Source organism: Mustela erminea, chromosome X (assembly GCF_009829155.1).
Source record: "Mustela erminea isolate mMusErm1 chromosome X, mMusErm1.Pri, whole genome shotgun sequence".
Lineage (NCBI taxonomy): Eukaryota > Metazoa > Chordata > Mammalia > Carnivora > Mustelidae > Mustela > Mustela erminea.
Window position 1 is genome coordinate 125,835,100 of NC_045635.1, and position 18,096 is coordinate 125,853,195.

Genomic DNA, 18,096 nt, shown 5'->3' on the forward strand with positions numbered 1-18,096 from the left:
TGTTGTTATTGAGTTGTAGGAGTTCTTTATACATTCTGTATATTCATCCTTCATCAGATATGTGATTTGCAAATATTCTCTCCCATTCCATAGGTTGTCTTTTCACTCTGTTGGTTGTGTCCTTTGATGCACAGAAGTTTTAAATTTTGATGTAGTCTAATCTCTTTTTACATTTGTTACATAAGCTTTTGGTGTCATAGCCCATAAATCATTGCTAAATCTGATATCAAGAAGCTTTTCCCCAGTGTTTTCCTAAGAGTTTTATAGTTTTACCTCTTACATTTGGGTCTTTACTCCATTTTGAGTTAACTGTTTGTATATGGTGTCAGGTAAGCACCCAACTTTATCCTTTTGTACGTGGATATCCAGTTTTCCCAACACAATTTATTGAAAAGATTATCGTTTCTCTATTGAATGGTCTTAGTGCCCTTATCAAAAATCATTTGACCATTTATGTAAGGGTTTATTCCTGACTTCTGTATTTTGTACCATTGGTCTATATTTTCTCTTTATATTAGTACCACACTGTTTTGTTTACTATAGCTATGTAATATGTTTTTAAATCAGAAAGTGTGACACCTGCAACATTTTTTTCTTTTTTTCAAGATTGTTTTAGCTGTTTGGGGTCCCTAGACATGCCATATATATTTTAGGATGCATTTTTCTATTTCTGCAAAACAAACATCATTGGGATTTTGATAAAGATTGTATCAAATCTTTGAATCACTTTGGATAGTACTGGTATTTTAACAATATTAAATCTTTGAATCAATGAACATGGGATGTCTTTCTATTTATTTGTGTCTTCAACTGTTTTCAGCAATGTTTTATAGTTCTCAGTGTACAAATCTTTCACCTCCTTGGTTAAGTTTATTCCTAAGTATTTTATTCTTTTTGACTGATTAAATAACAAAATGTCATTCATGCTCAACAAATATTTGCTGACATTTGGGTTTTTTCCTCTTTCATTTCTTCCTTTCTCACATATTCTGTTTCAAGTTTAATGTTGGGTATCCAACTCTTTCAGAGTTTGCAAAATAGCATACTATGCACTTCAACATGAATCAGGCAGCCCCCTCAAAGTCAAAGATAAAGCTCTTTTTAAAAATCTGTTTTGAGTAAAACACACTCGAATGTATCATGAACCAGTTCCTCATAGGGCTTCCTTCCTCAAAAAAATTTTTAGTGTAAGACTGAGATTTAAAAAAACCTCATAATTGGCCAGAGAGGGTGGGCATCTTGTGAGTTGGTCTTTCTTTTCAGTTGCTTTGGTTTGATTTGTGATATGACTTGAACCTGGGGCAATTTTCTCACCAGGCTGCTTGTAGACTAGACCTCAAAATCATCCCTAAACACCCTACATTTATCTAATGATGAGGGTTACAAACAAGGCTGGCCCTTGGAAACCCTGTGATGTCATAACAATAATCTCTGCATGTCTGGCCTCTGTGTCCAATAGGCCCTGGGACCAAAAAAAAAAAAAAAAAAATCTGTGTTTCTCTTTTATGTGTTTTCATGTTCCACTACTTGGATGGAACTTCCACCCAGCACCTGGGAAAATAGACCCTGCTGACCAGCAGGACCTCTCCAAAGAGGTCCCAAACTCAACACTGAGCTTTATGAGAAAGTAGAAGGCAAACACCAGCAAGAAGCAAGAGCACTCTCATCTGCTGTGAACGGAGTCCAGCTTGACCCTTGGGTGTTCTGGAGCCCCTCCATGTGTGTGCTCATAGGTCACTGGAAGTTTCCAGAGAGAAGATGGGGGAAACTTCTGGTTTCTAGAGTCTACAAGTGTCATGCTCCCTCTGTTCAGACTCACCTCCCAAGTAAGTACTCCCCTTTTCACCCCCATGGGGCTTGGCCACCATCTTCTTCCAGTGGGGCTTTTCCGTAGCCCCAACCAATCTCTTGCCTTGTAGCACACCCTCGGTATGTGTAGGGTAAGCCTCACCACCTTCTCCCATTCAAAAACCAGGGCCTCTTAAAAACAACCAAGCAACCAACCAAACACAAACAGACTGACAGTTCTGGGCTTACCGGAAACTTACCAGAGGCTACTCACCCTCCTGCCCACACGCCTCTAAACCTCAGCTTTATAGAAGTATAACCTATCCACAATGAAATTTACTCATTTCATGTTTAGAGTTTAATGAGTTTAGGCAGCTGTATACCATCATGTAATCACCGTCACAAAGTATAGAACATTCCCCTCACCCCTAAAACTTCCCTCTTGCCCCTTTGCAGTCAATTCCCTTCCCACATCTCTGGTTCCAGACAACCACAAACCTGCTCTCTATCACTATAGCTTTGCCTTTTTCCAAATGTAATATAAATGGAATCATACAGTGTATAATGTTTTGTATATTATTTATTTCATTTAACATATGGTTATGGGGGCTCATTCATGCGGGAGTGTGTATCAGTGGTCCCTCCTTTGTATTGCTTAGTAGTATTCCATTATCTGTGCATATCACTGTTTTGCCGTTCATCAGCTGATGGGAATTTGAATTGTTTATCTATTTGACTACTATTTTAAAAGGCTGCTCTGCATATTTGTATACAAGTCTTTTTGTGAGCATATACTGCCATGTCTCTTGGATAAATAGCTAAGAGTGGTATTTTTGGGTCCTGTGTACTTGTAACTTTATAAATCACTGTGAAACTGTTTTCCAAAGTGGTTGCATTGTTCTTCTCAGGCTACTTTTTAAATAAAGAGTGGGAAAGAAAGAAAGGAAGAAAGAGAGGGAGGGAGGGTAGGCATGAGGAGGAGGGAGGTGGAGCCACTTACAATAAGCTTATAAAATTAGGTACTAATATCCCCATTTCCCGGAGGAGGAAACTGAGGTTTAGAGAGATGTGGCTTCCCCAAAGCCACATACCTAACAAACATGGAAGAGCTGGGATGTTCTGGGGCTTTCTCCCACCTTCTCCCACCTCTCTTCCCACTGGCCAGCCTGGCATCTTAGGAACACTGCTGCCTTGACATTCTAGACCACCTTCACCTGGATCCTTACTATGCTAGCACACAGCGACCATGAGAACTGGCATTTGACTCCTTTTTTCAGAGGCAGTAGCTAATGATTAGAAGTAACTTTCTCAAGACCAACAGTTTGCTCCTCCTGACAAGGATGCCCCTTCCCTTCCTCCACCCTGGGCTCAGTGCAATGAACCTGCTACAACAAGGTGGTGGCAGTCCCCAGCCTACAACAGGGGTGGGGACTGGTAGGGTAGAGCATCAGCACAGGGCCGCGTGTGAGGATGCTGAAGGAGAGAAGCAGGAAACAAAACTTTGCCTTTCTCAGGCCTGCTTCTCACCCAGGAGGCTGGGAGTGGGGGGCGCGGGTATGCCTGGCCGGGCCATGGATGTAGATTCCTCCTGGTCCTGCCTGCTCCACTTGCCCAGATTTGGGAGAACAGGCTGAAGCCCCAGGGACAGGAGGTATCTTTGGCCTGGGTCTTAGCCAAAGCTGGGGGACCTTGGGGAGGGGGGAATGGGTGCAGGATGTCCTACCCAGGAAGGTTACTGAAGAAGCAGCATTATGTCCCGTCTCTTGCTGCCCCCTTCCTATTGTCCTGGAACCAGCCACCCCCCAACAGACCCCCATGCCTTTGGTGTATGCGCATGTGCCCGTGTGTGTGTGTGTGTGTGTGTGTGTGTGTGTGTGTAAAATGCAAGGAAGCCTGGAGAACCCACAAACAGATACTCACACTCATACTTCGAACTCAGGCACTGGAGTGGTGGTGTCAGTTAAGTGACTGACTCTTGATTTCAGCTCAGGTCCTGATGATATCGGGGTCCTAGGATCCGTCCTCGTGTTGGGCTGTGCCCTTGGTGTAGAGTCTGCTGGAGATTCCCTCTCCCTCTCCCTCTGCCCTCCTGCTGTGCTCTCTTTCTCTCTCTCTCAAATATGTAACTCAATATTTTCTCAAAAGGTTGGGGGCTAAGTGCCTGGGTGGCTCAGTTGGTGAAGCGTCCAAATCTTGATTTCAGCCCAGGTCCTGGCTCTGACGTGTGCTCCCTCTCTCTCAATAAATAAATAAATAAATAAATAAATAAATAAAATCTTAAAAAAACAAACCACAATACCACAACCTCCTCCATAGCAAGGTGGTCAAACAGCTACCCCCCTTCCTTCAGCTGATCGTCACACCCACACCGAAGGCAGGGGTCACTGTCTGTGTTCCACAGGCCAGACACTGGCATTCTCACTGGACTTCTCTGCCTGAGCTGTGTGCTTCCGAGCTGGAGCTGGGGTAACCTCCTTAGGCTGAGCAATGTCCCTGCTCTGAGGTCCCCATTCCCTGGTTGAGCAGAGGGCTTCAGCCTCATCCTTGAGTACAGTGCCTACTGTAGGCAAGCTCTCCCTGCTCCGGCGGCTGCCTCTCTCCGTCCGCCTCTCCCTCGGTTTCAGGACTCACAGATCATCAGTCAGGAGCCCAGCAGGGAGCTGCTCTCGCATGCAATTCATACAATCAAGAAGCATTTACTGAGTGCTTTTTGTAATCCAGTACAGAAATGAATGTGATTCAAAGGAGTTCACAGTCTGGGGAGGGGAGTTGGCAAGGCCACATGTAAGCAAATGATCACATCAGTGCGGTGAGAACGGCTCTGGGAGGGCTAATTCTTCCTGGCCCAGGAACAAGTGCTCTTCTGCTGCCCTTCCAGGAGTTTGGCCAACCCAGCAGAAAGAAACAGCAAAAGCGCAGGGGGCTGGAAGGAGGAAAGAACATGGTGCATCCAGAGAACAGAAAGAAGGTTTCTGTGATTAGACCAGAATTTGGAGCAAGGAGAGAGAAGAGGCACATTGGGAGAGTAGGAGGGTTGGACTCTGAAGGGCCTTGTTACTCAGCTAAGAAGTCTGGACTCTGCAGTAAGTTTAGTGCGTGTGTGTATGTGTGTGTGTATTGTGTGTATACATATAGTGATATATAATTGTATATAAATATGAATACACACACTAGTATCAGGTAAAACACTTGTTTTTAGATGCTGGGGTACTAACTAAAGAGCAAAAAGATGTTCTATTTACCATCGTTTACTTGAACTGTTTGTGTGTGTGTGTGTGTGTTTGTGCATATATATATATATATTAATGTGCAGCCCAAGGAATATCACACCTATTCTTCTCTGTCACGTTAAGCTTGTTTTATTTCATTACACATGGAATTCTCTTCCTGAACTTGTCTTCCTTCTGGGTTTTTTTTTTCCCATTTCCTTTCTTTTTACTGTGTTAATGGTCGTCTGCCCCCAAACCTCAAAAAAGCAGAAGGGACTTCGTCCTGAAATGTTTTCTTTCACTAAATCTCAAGAAAGTTCTTGGAAAGATGCTGACGCAGCATGAAATACACCTCAGCGGCTCGTTCGGTTCGTGAGTTGTGGATTCCGCGCCCGCGTCAGTGCCATCCCTTCTTTTTACCCCTTATGGTATCTCAGCTTCACGCAGCCCACCATCCGCACCCGGTAACAGCTCCATTTAGTGACATCTGCTGAAGTTTCATCCAGAGAGGTTTTCCCCCTGGATTTCCCCATTACTGAAGGAAAACAAGGGGACCCCGAGGAGTCCTGGGACTACGCTTCCTAGCGGCCTCCGTCGGGCTCCTACTCCAACTTCCCTCGCGGGGGCGGCTCCTTAGCGTCTGGGCCCGGCCCCCTGGCACCGCATTTAGAACTACAACTTCCAGATGCCTGCACGCGCCGGACCTTTCAAAGACGGCTTCCCAGCAGCCTCCAGGGTGAAGAGCCCCGCCCCTCGGGACGCCCGCAGAGGCTTTCCCGGCGCCTTCCGCCCGTCTCACCCATGTCACGTGGCGCACCCTCGCCAACCGGCGCGCGGAGGAGGGCGGCGGGCGGTGGCCAGAGGCGGGGAGGCCGCAGGGGGCGGGCCCTGAAGGGGGCGGAGCGGGGCCCGGGAGCCGAGCAGCCTGGCAACGGCGGTGGCGCCGGGAACCCGAGGTGGGTGCGCGCTCGCGGCAGGCCTGGCTCAGAGCCGGCCGCTGCGGGGACCTGCGGTGGGGGGCCGGGAGGAGGAAGTTGGGACTCCCTGGGCTGCCGGGGCCGGCGGGTCCTCGCCATACCCGCGGGTGTAGATGGCGGGGGTGTTGGGGGGGGGGGAGGTTCGCCCGAGCGCCTCGCTGTCCCTGCCGGCTAGGGCTGAGTGAGGCCGGGGAGCCGCAGGCAGGTGTCTCCGGCTTCCTCCTGTTCCCTCCACCCAGGGTCCCGGGCCGGCGACGGGCGAAGGTCGGGGCGGGGATCGGGCCCGAGGGGGGGACTCTGGGGGCATCGCGGCCGCTCCCCGGACTTTGCTTCCCTGTCCTGGGGCGGGAGCGGGCTGGGCTGCCGTCCTGCCTCCCCGGCGACGCGCCGCGGCTGGTCCGTGCCTTGGCCCTCCGCCTGGGGTGGGTGCCCGTCGCATCCCCGTGGGTCCTGCGGAGCGGCCGCAGCCTGCCTCTGGCCAGGAAGCCCCATGGGGTCTCTCTAACAGAGTTTCAGTGTCACGCACGGGAGGTTTATCTGTTTTTGCAACAGTTGAGAGGCGATCTGAGAGGGAACGGTTAGTTCCCTGATACGCAGTCGGAAGTGTGCACAGGCACGAGCAAGCGCCCTTTGCCGGGTTGCCTCCCTTAACTGTCTTTTGCTGTGCTCAGGAAGTGAAAACTAATTTTAGTTTTTGCCTAAGCAAATATGAAATGAATCTGCTGTAAAGATTATATTGCGTGCTTTATAGACGCATACTAAGTATGAGGTGGAGTGACTTGTGACTGGTTTTTAAATAGACATAATAGACCTTCACGAGAATGAAATCATGGCATATTAGAATTGACTAGGATCTTGAAGTTCATAGTAGTTCGTTTCCAGAATGGGGAAACTGAGGCCCAGAGAGTGTAACCTGTATGATATTATAATAATAGGACCCAGGGTTTGGGCAACCTAATGGCAAAGCTTATATCACGAGTCAGGTCTCTGGGGAGTATCTTGGCTTCTGTGGAACCCGGGCACTTTTTTATTTTTTTATTTATTTTATCACAGCTTAGTTTTGTTCCTTGTGAAGTCTCCACCTTAGAGCCTTGAGATTAAGCCATTGATTTTGCTGTAGTTCAAACTATTTTGAATTTCCTTCAAAACCAGTTTACCAGCCAAGTAAGACAATTAGACTTGTTAGTTTATAGACACATTTTGCTTTCATCTGACATATATTTTGGGCACGATCACTTATTACCAGATTTAACTCAATGACTTTTGGCTGTTTCACAAAACCAAATGTATCCTTGAGCGATTCCGCACCATGGAGTAGATTACAGTCACTGAAAGTAGAGAAGATTCGTTGGGTCTTTTAGATTCTAGTTATTAAATGCTATTAAACAATTGGGTCTCCTTACCTTAAAGTTCTAACATATATTGACCAAGCTGTCAGCGTCTTCATTTACCCTTTAAAGCCAGAATGCCCATAGTGTGCCTGCGGCGTCCCACGCACGGTGAAGACAGCAAATAGCACCCCTAAGTCCCTGCCTTACAGAACTTACGTGTGGGGAAGCAGACAACAATTACAACAATAAAAAAGCAATCATATATTTTCCAGTAGACATGAGCGCTATGCAGAAAAATAGTCAATAAATGCAATAAAAAAATAAAAATAAAAAATAAAAATAAATGTCAATAAAACAGGCTGGCATGTTGGAGATTGACTTAGGAATTACACTGAATTGTTAGTTTTAGAGTGTCAGCTGCTGCTCCATTAAAGCAAATAATGAAATCCCAAAGTAAATCTGTCTAAATCAAAGAGGTTCTATGGAGTCATTGCTTCTCCAGCGATTGCCTCTTGGATCATAAATTCACCCCAGCCTCATTTTTGCATTCTTTCTTTTACATGCAAACAGTAAGTGCTTTCTGACACCTAGGGAGGTGACCTTCCAATCACTCCCTGTCTCAGTAGTTCCCTTACTCTTGCTAAAGAGGGCTCTGCTGAGGTTTGTATTCCTTGTTGATTTCATGCCAGTGTCTGCCTCAGGCTACCTTACACAGGGATTTTTCTTCCTGCACTCTGGTGTATACTCAGAACCTATCACCTGAAACCGTGGTCATTCTTTGGCGTGTGCGGTTTGTAAAGAGACAAGTTTATTTGATGTTAGCTGTAGCGTAAAGAAGCATTCAACTTCTTAAAAACTAAAGCGCTAGTCAAATGGCATGCATGATGGCTTACTGTGAAAGTTTGTCTGTTTAGTACCTTTTCGGTTCTCTCATATGCTGTATGTCCAATGGCTTCAAAGCAAATTTTTTACATTTTTACAGGTTCTGAAAAATGACTAAAGTTATTAAAAAATACTCAAATATTCTTTGTTCCAAAATGAAAGGAGGACTAACAAAATGTAGCTACTTTAAAAACCACTGAAAGAACATGTGGTTCTTGCTCTCATTAAGGGCTCCAAAATCAAGAGAAAAGGAGAGCCTCTTCAAGGCTTAGTAGGCAACATTCTGAACTGGTGGCCAAAGGATTTCAAAGGCCAGAGTTTTTTTTGTTATTTCTACAGTTTTTTTTTTTTCATTTTATAGAAGAATAAGAGATTGCTTTCATTATTCTTTAGTAATTTCCCTTCCCTGCATCTGACCTCTTTGAAGTTCTGCTTTATTTTCTAGTTTCTCAGTTCATTATTCTTTTTTGGCAGATGGGGGAGGGACAGGGGCTGCTATTTGCATGTAAGGTGTTGACTCTTGATTTGAGTCCTGGCTCTAATATTACCTGCGTGACTTTGGGTGAGTTACTTACCCCTGTGCCTCAGTGTCCTTACCTGTAACATGAGAATAATAACACAAACAGCACCGGCCTCAAAGCGTTGTTGGCCAGACTGAATGATAATCTATTCTGAGCGCTTAGAATAGTGTCGTGCACATAGTAGGCACTCAAGAAAAGTTAACTGTTACTGACTAGAACTGCATGGAACTCCCTTGTTTGCTTTTAGAGACTGATTGATTTGAGAGAGAGACTGAGAAAGCAAATGGGGGGAGGGGCCGAGGGACGGGGAAAGAGAGAGAGAGTCCTGGGCAGACTCCCTGCTGAGCGTGGAGCCTGACACCGGGCTCCATCCCAGGACTCTGAGATCACCTGAGCCAAAATCAGGAGTCCTGTGCTTCACCGACTGAGTCATCCAGGGACCCCTCCCCTTGTTTGCTTTTAATGAAAAAGAAATGATTCTAGACGTGTCCTAATACACTTTTGGATGTCCAGTAAGTGTGATTTTTTTTTTCTAGCCATTTCTCTGCATTTCATGGTTGACTCGAGCTTTTGGTTTCAGGTGACATTGGCAGCAGTGCCCACAGTTCCCGCAGTGTTAAGTTCCTTTTGCTATTTGGACTCAGAAATTACTTGAGGCCATATTTTGTTTGTTTCTACAGACATGACTAGAGCAAGAAAGGCCTTCTTCTAGTTCCTCTACTTTGAAAGCAGGAGGGTACCAGGAGACCCAGCAGAGAGTTGGTCAAGTGAGACCCAGTTGCCCCCCTATAGTTGGAGGACAGTTTTTCATGTTAAATGTTTACAATGTAGTCTTCCACCTGAGCACCTGGACAATCTCATTCTTTTCTTTTTAAGAATGCAGCCAGCACCTCTTTAGAATACTGACACCGTGCACTAGCACTTTCTTTCTGTTTCTGTCTGAGGAGCAAGGAATCATTAAGGAGCCCTTGGTTGGTGTGAGGTGGCTGAAAGCTTCCTGAGTTTGGATTCCGGACACCAGGTTCGAGTCCCATTTCTGCCCCTTCTTAACTCTGTGACATTGGATAAGTCATTTTACTTCACCCCTGCTGCCTCTCCCATTTGTAAGACAGAGCAGTGAGCCCTGCCAAGCTCCCAGAACTTTCCAGAGAATCGAATACACATCAGTGCCCCTTTGTAGGCTGGGCAGCGTTATTATTATTACATTCGTGTAATAATTATTACATGAATTATATAGGCCGTTGCTGTTGGGAGAACTGGTGTAAGAGAGCAGAGTCCTTCCTGTTCTTGGTCTTCCTCCTCCAGAGCTGTAGGTGTGGCCTCTCTGCCTTGCTTTCCCTCTTCTGTCAGCCTGGAAGTATGCAACTGTTTGATTGCCTCTGTCCGATGGACCTGGAGCCATTGGTTCTTACGAGCTTCCATTTTATTGATTCTTAAAGCGTAATACTGCATAACCAGCAGTCACAGGGCGACAGCAAGGCAATCTCTGTACCAAGGAATATTGCCTGCCTTTTTCTGAACCGTTTCAGAATGAAAATCTTCCTTTTTCGAATCAGCACCTTACATTAGCTGCTTAATGCAGCCTGAGGCCCTGCCAATCTCCTCCGTCCGTATTAGACTGGATACTCTCACTCAGGGGCTTAGGATGGGAACACACGCAAGGCCTTGATTGCTCTCCAGGCCTCTGCTGCCTTTCACATTCCAACAGAACCGAGTGCTCTTTTCTTGTTATTTGGAGTTGTTTGTTCATCCAGTATTGCCATGCCTCCACTCTTTGTCTTGATATGTTATACCTGCAGATTTCAGTCTTGCTTGTTTCGTCTTCCAAGCTTGTGCAGAAGGGGGCTGAGGTTGGAGACGTTTTTGTCCTGGGCAGGTAAAGCCTAACTCGGCCCTCCCTCCACAGCAGACATTGAGTAAATGCTCTTTGACTTGAACTGGACAGGAGGTGATATAGGTCAGAGTTGATTGGATGTGTTCATTTCAACAAATTCGGTTGTATGTACAGAGACCATATCCTCTGACTGCCAGATGAAACATAGCTCACACTCAGCCTTGTTGTGGTCAATTAGCAAATGAGTAAGAAAGTTCTTGGAGTCCAGTGATGGGAGAGGTCTCACACGTTGCCTTCCCAACCTCTGGGTTTTTGGACTATTGTCATGCGCACTTTTAGAATAGGTTCATTTTTGCTTTGCTTGTTGGTGTGTTTGGGGGTGGGAAGAAGTGAGGGAAGTTGAAGGGTAATCGTTGGAAGTAAAAATAAAAGTAACTTGTTTGTAACTCATTCTGTCCTTATTCCCTTGAGGACAGACCTTGACAATGCAGTGATGTCCTTTCTTTAGCTTGTGTTAATTGTTACATATTGATATCATGTCCTTGGGCTTTCCGAGAAGGAAGCATTGTTGCCAGAGCCTCTTAAAACAGAACAAGCTGGGGGCGCCTGGGTGGCTCAGTGGGTTAAGGCCTCTGCTTTCAGCTCAGGTCATGATCCCAGGGTCCTGGGATGGAGCCCCACTTCGGGCTCTCTGCTCAGCAGGGAGCCTGATTCCCCCCCCACCCCGTCTCTCTGCCTACTTGTGATCTCTCTCTGTCAAATAAATAAATAAAATCTTAAAAAACAAAAAACAAACAAACAAAAAAAAAACAGAACAAGCTGCTACATCCTAGGAAGGAATGGGCTGCTATGTCCTGGCACTATGCATTCCCCTTCAGGGGAGCTCTTGAGGCAGAGTTGGTCGTGAAGGGGATTCGTGGCATTAGATGGTGGTACCCGAAATGCCCTCATCTAACCCTTAAGTTCCTCCATAGCCCTGAGATGACTTAGGTGGGGAATCAGGAGAACAGGGACTGTGCTGTCAGGTTTCATTCCAGCAGTCTGGGAACAGCCCGAGCTGTTTTGCAAAAAGAAGAAATGCACCTGCAGGGAAGCGACACCCAGCCTTGCCTTGTCAGTAGTGCTGGTGGGTCATAGTGACAAGCAAGATCCACACTTAGTTTCAGGGAGACCCAAGGAGGACACTACCATCGACACTAGTTAGGTGGCAGGCAGGATACGTGAAACTTCAGTGAACACTCCGTTTTGAGCTTTCTGGTCCTGACGTGTTCCATGCACACACGGATGCTTCCATATCTGAGAGAGAAAGGGAGTCCCTCGATGGAGGGCAGATGGAGCTGGCCCTCACCTCTTCGGAGTTCCTGCTGGGAGCAGAACAGCTGAGCTTTTAAAGTTGAGGCCAAGTAAACCCTGCTGGCCATTTCCTTTCTTTGCTGTTATCAGCTCTGACATGATATGGTCATGTCTCCAGAGGTCCCCATCACTTGTATGCCACAAAACAGTTTTTCCTTGTTGCTGATTTTCCTGATGCTCCTGGCTTTCCTCAGCTCCTGGGAGCTTAGGGAGGAGTGCAGAATCTGAGGCCACTCAGATCTGCCCAGCCAAGATTCAGTGTTTTAATGACATCCTTAGGTGATCTGTACATAAATTAAAGTTTGAGAAGGCTGGCTTAAGTAGTAGTTCACATCCTGGCTTCCCCACGATCCTTCGAGACCTTGTGGTCCCTTCGAAAGATAATTCGAGCCACATGTGTAACCCATGTTCCTAGTAGTCTCATAATAAACAGATGAAGTCAATTTTTATAATATGTTTAACCTAGTATATCCAACATATTGTCATCTCAACATGCACATCAGTGTAATGATTAGTGAGAGGTCTCCCCCTGCCTTGTTGTGCGAAGTTGTCAACATCTGTCATGAATTTTACATTGACAGCACCCCCCAGGTTAGACTAGCCGTAGTTCAAGTGTTCAGGGACCATGTGGACTAGCGGCCCGGTGTTGGACAGTGCAGCTTTGAAAGATACATCCTGGCCTCAATCTGTCGATGATGTCATCAGATTTGCTGTCGGTGCTTGGAGAGCAGTGAGAGCTTGGAGAGCAGTGAGAGGCGGGGTTTGCCTCAGTAGTAACTTGTGTTAACGACCCACGTAGCCTGTGGCAGACCTTTGCCCGTTGCGATTCTGTGTGTCCCATTTGAATCCGCACAATATCCACATGTCACTGAAGACCGTGGCTTCCCCCGTTCCAGTTTGAAGAATGAAGAACTTGCCAGCGGCGTGTGTGTGCAAAGCAGGCTCTTTTCTTGGTGTCTCTTCAGAGAACTCGAGGATCACGGCCTTCTTCTCTGGCTCACCCCAGGAGGGTGCAGAGTCCTTAAATAGAAGTTTCCATGTGCTGGAATACTGCAGGTCAGCGGCTGGCCACAACAGCCGCTCAACAGAATCACCCGGGAGCCTTAAAGACCTGCTACGGGGGAGGGGCGGGGGCACCCACCCACTGACGCTCAGATGCACTTGATCTTGGTGGAGAGCAAACGTGTGCATTTCGCTTAACTCGAGAGCAGCTGCTGTAGAAGTGAGTCTCCAACCTGGGTGGGCCGAGAACCACCCACGCTCTGGGTCCAAACCCGGATTCTGACTCGGTCTCCCGGGCTCTCCCGCCGGCTTCAGCTATGGCGAGCTCCCAGGTGACGCCCCGTGCCGCACCTCCCAGGCTCCGTCGCTGGCGCCTTGACTTTGGGTAAGCAGCTGCCCCGGGAGCACCTGTGGGCGTTTCCCACATGGCAGGTTCCCTGGCGGCAAGTCTGGAGTTTCTGATTCAGGGGGTGTGGGGCGGGGCGCAGGGGCCGCACTTGAGAAGGCACCATGTTTTCCGTATTACGCCACAAGGTAGTTAGGTTTACTTTAGGTTTTGTGTAGGTACACCTCTAGTGCGTATTTGTTTGGGCCTGCGTGGGTGTTGAATGATATCAAACCCCTCTTCTGCCTTTACGGAGCTCTGTTTTGTTCCCTCTTGGGACCTGTTAAGCTGATGGGGTATTTGAAGGGATTTTCTAATACTAGGTTGTAGCATTAACCTGGTTTGCCTGCTGGTGTGACACCAGGGTGTTTCCTACTGCTGGGCTTGATCGGTAGTATTTTCTTCTGGATTTTTACATCTGTGTATTTGAGAGTGAGATTTGGCTTTCCTGTACTGTCCTTGCCTAGTATTGGTTTGCTAGCCTTGCAAAGCGAGTGAGAGCATTCCCTTTTTCTCGCCTCTGGAAGTTGCTGTAAGATTGAAATGACCTGAATTTTTGAATGTTGGGTAGGACTTGCCTCTAGAGCCACCTGGGCCTGGTGGATTCAGTGTGGGAAGATGTTAAATACCTGTTAGTATCTGCCATTTCTGTGGTTACGTGTGTCTTTTCATTCTTTTTATTTTTTAAAGATTTGTTTATTTGAGAGAGAGAGAGAGAGAGAGAGAGGAGGAGTGGGAGGGCAGAGAGAGAGAGATTCCCAGGCAGCCTCTGCCCTGAGCCAGACATCGGGCTCAATTCCACGACTCTGAGGTCAGGACCCCAAGGTCAGGACCGAGCCGAAACCAAGAGTTAGACGCTTAACTGACTGGGCCACCCAGGCACCCCCATCTTTCCATTCTTAAATCTTAATATTGTTTATGTCTTCTTTTTGTTTTTTTCTTAGTCTTACCAGAGGTTTGTCAGTTGTGGTTCTGCAGCATGGTGTTTGTCAGTATGTGCAAATGAATGAACATAATTATATTCTCTAGTTTCTTTTTAATTTTTAATGAGTAAAAACTTTATATAATTTTAAAGTCAAGTTTACATCAGCGTGTATTCCGAAAAGCCTTACTTCCATCCCTGCCTCTTGCCAGGCATTCTGTTTCCTCCATGCCATCCCAGGTAATCAACATTATCAGTTTTTAGTTTATTCTTCTGTTTCTTCCTTTTTTATATGGAACACTTCACAAATTCATGTGTCATCCTTGTGCAGGGGCCATGCTAATCTTCTCTGTACCATTCCAATTTTAGTATATGTGTTGCCAAAGCGAGCAGTCTTCTGTTTCTTCTGTATGCTTGTGCGCGCACACGCGCGCACACACACACACACACAAACACACACACACATTTGCATTCCCCCCTTACACCAAAAAAGCATATTATATACACTAGTCAGCCTCTTTTCTTTTTTTTTTTTTTCACTTAAAATATGTTCTGGAAATCACTCTTTATTTTCTCTTCTTTTTGGACTTATTTTGTGGTTTGGATGTTTCAAAACATTAGAGTTATTATTCTTTAGTTTTAGTATAGTCTCATTTCTGTTGTGATTATTTCATTCACCTTTGGGCTCAGGAATAGATTTTTTTAAATTTGCAAATACATTTTTAGGTATTTTTAGAACTGATTTCTAACTTCACTACATTATGGTTAGAGGCTGTGGTCTGAAGACCAGTAGTTTTTTTGAGACGTGTTGAGGGTAGGTTTATATAGTGTTTTGTGGTTGGCTTCTTTCACTCAGCATAATGCTTTGCACATTCATCCATGTTGTCGCACAGACCCACAGCTGGTGACTTTCTGTTGTTGAGTAGTGTTCCACAGCGGTTTGTTTATTCACTAGTTGATGAACATTGGAGTTGGCTGAGTTTTGGGCTCTGGTGAATAAAGCTGCTATGAACATTTGCTTACAAGTCTTCGTGCGGACTTGTGTTTTCATTTGTGTAAATACTTAGGCGTGGCATTGGTGGGCAGTGTGCTTAGTGTATGTTTAACTTTACAAGAAACCTTCAAACTCTTTCCCAAAGTGCTTGTGCCAATTTGTGTTCCCACTGGCAAAGTAAAGTATGACAGTTCTGCTTGGGCCCTATCCTCATCAACTGGTGTTATTGTGTGTCTGGTTAAATTGTAGCCATTCTAGTATGTGCGTGATGGCAGCTTACCGTGAATTTAATTTGCATGTTCCTAATGACTAATGACAGTTAATGAGTATGTCTTCATGGCCATTTGTATATCTTCTTTGGTGACGTGTCTGCTCAAATCTTTTGCCTGTTTCTTATTGGGTTGCCTGTCTTACTAAATTACAAAGTTCTTTATATGTTTTGATTATAAGACCTTTATGAAATCTGTGATTGGCAAGTACTTTCTCTGAGACTTCAGCTTACCCTTTCATTTTCTTAATTGTGCCTTTGAAAGAGCAAGGTTTTTAATTTTGATGAAGTCAGGTTTATGATTTTTTTTTCCTCTTAAGGCTTATGCTTTCTGTGTTCTAAGAAATCTTTGCCCCATCTAAGTTTCACAAAGATTTTCCCATGTCTCCCTCTAGGACTTTTGTAGTTTTAGCACTGCTGTTTAGATGTCTTCTGTCTTCCCCACTCCCCCAGGTTCATTCCCTGTATAATCCCCTTCCCTTGAGTTTACAGCCTTGTGAGACCTTGAGGAGAGAATCCAGCTACACTGCCAGCGCCTGACCCACGACCCATGGAAACTGCACGATAATTAATGTGTGTTGTTTATAGCTACTAAGTTTGTTATGCAGCAATATAAAATTAACACTTTTTTTAAAGATTGATTTATTTATTTGAGAGAGATCCAGTAAGCGCATGCAAGCAGGGGAGGGGAAGGGGCAGAGGGAGATGGAGGGTGAGAATCCCAAGGAGACTGCACGCTGAGTGCGGAGTCTGACATGGGGCTCGATGATCTCACAACCCTGAGATCACGACCTGAGCCAAAATCAAGAGTCAGATGCTTAACCGATTGAGCCACCCAGGTGCCCCTAAAACTGGTACTTCTATGCTTCATGTCAACTTGATTTTGTATATTTTGTGAAGTAAGTGTCAGTATTCACTTATTTTTCGCCGTGGTTATCAAAATGTTCCAGCATCATTGGTGGAAAAGACTATCCTTTTCCCACTGAATTACCCTGGTACATTTGTTGGAGATCAATCGACTGTTGCTAGGACCTTCAAAAGATGGGTCTAATCTTGCAGCCGGTCTTTGGCAACTCCTTGGGACATTTTTCTATCATGGCAAACTGCCTGTTGGAGAAGGCTAACTATTCCTGCCAATATCACACTGTCTTGATTACTGAGGCATTTTTAGTAAGCCTGGAAATTGGATAATGGAGGTAACTCCAACTTTTTTTGCCCCCTTCAAGGTTGTTTTGGCCATTCTTGGTCCTTCGCCTTTCCATGTAAATTTTGGAATCGTCCTGTCAGTTTCTGCAACAAAGCCCATTGCGATTTGATAGACCTGGCATTGGATCTCTAGATCGGTACTACCATCATAACAATATCGAGTCTTTTGATCCTTGAGCAGGACATATATTTTCATGTATTTAGGTTTTCTTTAATTTCTCTCAGCAGTGTTTTGTAGTTTTCCATGCATGGTTCTTATACACATTTTGTTAAATGTATCCCTAAAGATTTCATATTTTTATATTATGCAAATGATTTTTAGCACTTTCATGTCCATTTGTTCATTGCTGACAGTACAAATATCATTTATTTTAATGTTGACCTGCATATCCTATAACCTTCCTAAATTTACTTACCAGTTCTAATAATTCTTCTATAGTATTCTTGGGATTTTTTGCATACATGCCCATGTTGTCTGCAAATATGACTTTACTTCTTCCAATATGTTATGACTTTTATTTCTTACCTTATTAGACTTGCTAGGATTACACTTGTTACCTTATTAAAAACTTGCTAGGATCTCTAAGAGCTATGGAATGCTAGCAATAAGAGCAACCGCCCTTGCCTTGTTCCCACACTTGGGATGGAAAGCATTCCATCTTTCATCATTAAGTATGATATTAGCTGTAGGTTTTTCATAGGTGCTCTTGACTATTCCTAGTTTGCTGAGCGTTTTTTTTTTTTTTAATCATGATTAGATGTTGCATTATGTTTGTGGAAACCATGTCTCAGATACAATCTTTAGGAGGATAGTGTACGTCATGAATAGCCTTGTCGACTCGACATAATCACCAGATTACTCTCCGTTACCAACCACCACTATCTAGCTTTTCCTCCTGGTGTTGATAACAGAATTTCCTTCTGGAGCACGGGAACTTTTTTTAATTCATTTACGGAGCAGCATATATTGCTCCTTCAAAAGCCATGGAAATTCTCTGTCAGATGCATATATGTCATTGTTCTAGTACTGGTATTTCTTCATCTTTGCTATCCTTCTCACACTCATTTTGGCTTCTCTTTATCTCCTTGCCTTTTTTATTTCTGCCTTTTTCCTTAGATTATTTTCTCACATCTATGAAAACCTACACCCTGCTAATAATAGTGCCACGTTTGAGAAGTGGATGTGTGTTCATGCATTCAGGCCTTCACCTTCTTGTGCAGCGTGGGTGAATGACCACTGTATTTGTGACTGATTGCCCTACTTGGGGTCACTGCTTGTCATTCTCTTTCTGAGTCTCTCAGGCATCTAATGAAGCCAATCTTTGGGGATCCCTTTGGACACTCCTCTTAACTATTATGGCAAATTGCCTGTTCGGCAGGCTAGCTAGTCCTGCTGCTGATCTCTGCTAACCTTCAAGGTCAAC

The 18,096-nt window shown here is 45.1% G+C and overlaps 1 protein-coding gene and 1 non-coding gene across 5 annotated transcripts in view; one reads left to right on the top strand and one right to left on the bottom strand.

Annotated features, from left to right (window-relative positions):
- The first annotated feature begins 5,877 nt into the window (after window positions 1-5,877).
- The window catches only part of MTM1 (myotubularin 1), an 89,201-nt gene continuing 76,982 nt past the window's right edge, over window positions 5,878-18,096 (top strand). For 2 of the 4 annotated variants that reach the window (XM_032329803.1, XM_032329804.1), the window contains exon 1: window positions 5,878-5,953. The gene's annotated coding sequence lies outside the window, so the exon portion shown is untranslated. The remainder of the gene's footprint in view (window positions 5,954-18,096) is intronic. The other 2 variants (XM_032329808.1, XM_032329801.1) reach the window with 2 other exon arrangements.
- Window positions 14,491-14,597, bottom strand: LOC116583761. The gene has a single exon (XR_004282873.1). It is a non-coding gene; the product is annotated as a U6 spliceosomal RNA (small nuclear RNA).